The following is a 2,930-nucleotide window of genomic DNA, read 5'->3' as shown; positions in this document are numbered from 1 at the left end:
CCCTAGATGTAGAAGTAGGAGAATTAAGTGATTTTTCACAAAACCTGAAAACGTCAAAAAATCTGACACCTGGCCAACCCCAAAAATGGCTGATTTTCAGGCAAAAAATTTTTGTCCACAAATCAAGCACACACTATACCCCCTTTTTGGGAACTCTTTTGGGATGCTTTCCAACATAGTTTTAACCCCCTAGATGTAGAAGTAAGAGAATTAATTGATTTTTCACAAAACCTGAAAACGTCAAAAAATCTAACACCCGGCCAAGCCAAAAATGGCTGATTTTCAGCCAAAAATTTTTTTTTCCAAAAATCAAACACACACTATAACCCCTCTTTGGGAACTCTTTTGGGATGCTTTCCAACATAGTTTTAAAGCTCTAGATGTAGAAGGAAATTAAGTGATTTTTCACAATTCCTGAAAATGTCAAAAAATCTAATACCCGGCCAAGCCAAAAATGGCTGATTTTCAGCCAAAATTTTGTTTCCAACAAATCAAACACACTCTATACCCCCTCTTTGGGAACTCTTTTTGGATGCTTTCCAACATAGTTTTAACCCCCTAGATGTAGAAGTAGGAGAATTAAGTGATTTTTCACAAAACCTGAAAACGTCAAAAAATCTGACACCTGGCCAACCCCAAAAATGGCTGATTTTCAGGCAAAAATTTTTTGTCCACAAATCAAGCACACACTATACCCCCTTTTTGGGAACTCTTTTGGGATGCATTCCAACATAGTTTTAACCCCCTAGATGTAGAAGTAAGAGAATTAATTGATTTTTCACAAAACCTGAAAACGTCAAAAAATCTAACACTCGGCCAAGCCAAAAATGGCTGATTTTCAGCCAAAATTTTTTTTTCCACATATCAAACACACACTATACCCCCTCTTTGGGAACTTTTTTGGGATGCTTTCCAACATAGTTTTAAACCTCTAGATGTAGAAATAAGAAAATTAAGTGATTTTTCACAATTCCTGAAAATGTCAAAAAATCTAACACACTGCCAAGCCAAAAATGGCTGATTTTTAGTCAAAAAATTTTTTTTCACAAATCAAGCACACTCCATACCCCCTCTTTGGGAACTCTTTTGGGATGCTTTCCAACATAGTTTTAAACCTCTAGATGTAGAAGTAAGAAAATTAAGTGATTTTTCACAATTCCTCAAAATGTCAAAAAATATAATAAAAAAAATGGCTGATTTTCAGCCAAAATTTTTTTTCCAACAAATCAAACACACTCTATACCCCCTCTTTGGGAACTCTTTTTGGATGCTTTCCAACATAGTTTTAACCCCCTAGATGTAGAAGTAGGAGAATTAAGTGATTTTTCACAAAACCTGAAAACGTCAAAAAATCTAACACCCAGCCAAGCCAAAAATGGCTGATTTTCAGCCAAAAATTTTTTTTTCCAAAAATCAAACACACACTATAACCCCTCTTTGGGAACTCTTTTGGGATGCTTTCCAACATAGTTTTAAAGCTCTAGATGTAGAAGGAAATTAAGTGATTTTTCACAATTCCTGAAAATGTCAAAAAATCTAATACCCGGCCAAGCCAAAAATTTCTGATTTTTAGAAAAAAATTTTTTTTACACAAATCAAACACACACTATACCCCCTCTTTGGGAACTCTTTTGGGATGCTTTCCAACATAGTTTTAAACCTCTAGATGTAGAAGTAAGAGAATTAATTGATTTTTCACAAAACCTGAAAATGTCAAAAAATCTAACACTCGGCCAAGCCAAAAATGGCTGATTTTCAGCCAAAAAATTTTTTTCCACATATCAAACACACACTATACCCCCTCTTTGGGAACTCTTTTGGGATGCTTTCCAACATAGTTTTAAACATCTAGATGTAGAAATAAGAAAATTAAGTGACTTTTAGGATGGCCGAGTGGTCTAAGGCGCCAGACTCAAGAGTGATCTCTTTCCCCAAAAGATGAAAAGATGGGTGTTCTGGTCTCCGTATGGAGGCGTGGGTTCAAATCCCACTTCTGACAGCTCCTTTTTAACTATGTTACTATGGGGTTCAAGAGAGGCCTGGATGTCTTCCTGGAGCAGAACAATATTGTATCATACAATTAGGTTCTGTAGAAGGACGTAGATCTGGGGATTTATTATGATGGAATATAGGCTGAACTGGATGGACAAATGTCTTTTTTCGGCCTTACTAACTATGTTACTATGTTACTATGTTACTTTTCACAATTCCTGAAAATGTCAAAAAATCTAACACACTGCCAAGCCAAAAATGGCTGATTTTTAGTAAAAAATGTTTTTCACAAATCAAGCACACTCCATACCCCCTCTTGGGGAACTCTTTTTGGATGCTTTCCAACATAGTTTTAACCCCCTAGATGTAGAAGTAGGAGAATTAAGTGATTTTTCACAAAACCTGAAAACGTCAAAAAATCTAACACCCGGCCAAGCCAAAAATGGCTGATTTTCAGCCAAAAATTTTTTTTTCCAAAAATCAAACACACACTATAACCCCTCTTTGGGAACTCTTTTGGGATGCTTTCCAACATCGTTTTAAACCTCTAGATGTAGAAGTAAGAAAATTAAGTGATTTTTTCACAATTCCTGAAAATGTCAAAAAAATCTAACACCCGGCCAAGCCAAAAATGGCTGATTTTCAGCAAAAATTTTTTCCCACAAATCAAACACACACTATACCCCCTCTTTGGGAACTCTTTTGGGATGCTTTCTAACATAGTTTTAAACCTCTGGATGTAGAAGGAAATTAAGTGTTTTTTCACAATTCCTGAAAATGTCAAAAAATCTAATACCCGGCCAAGCCAAAAATGGCTGATTGTCAGCCAAAAAATTGTTTTCCACAAATCAAACACACTCTATAATCCCTCTTTGGGAACTCTTTTTGGATGCTTTCCAACATAGTTTTAACCCCCTAGATGTAGAAGTAGGAGAATT

The 2,930-nt window shown here is 35.7% G+C and overlaps 1 non-coding gene across 1 annotated transcript; it reads left to right on the top strand.

Annotated features, from left to right (window-relative positions):
• Positions 1-1,879: 1,879 nt before the first annotated feature.
• On the top strand, positions 1,880-1,999 carry TRNAL-CAA (transfer RNA leucine (anticodon CAA)). Its single transcript has 2 exons — positions 1,880-1,917; positions 1,954-1,999. It is a non-coding gene; the product is annotated as a tRNA-Leu (tRNA).
• Positions 2,000-2,930: the final 931 nt, after the last annotated feature.

Source organism: Ranitomeya imitator, chromosome 6 (genome assembly GCF_032444005.1).
Source record: "Ranitomeya imitator isolate aRanImi1 chromosome 6, aRanImi1.pri, whole genome shotgun sequence".
Taxonomy (NCBI): domain Eukaryota; kingdom Metazoa; phylum Chordata; class Amphibia; order Anura; family Dendrobatidae; genus Ranitomeya; species Ranitomeya imitator.
This window is presented reverse-complemented; position numbering and strand designations above follow the sequence as displayed.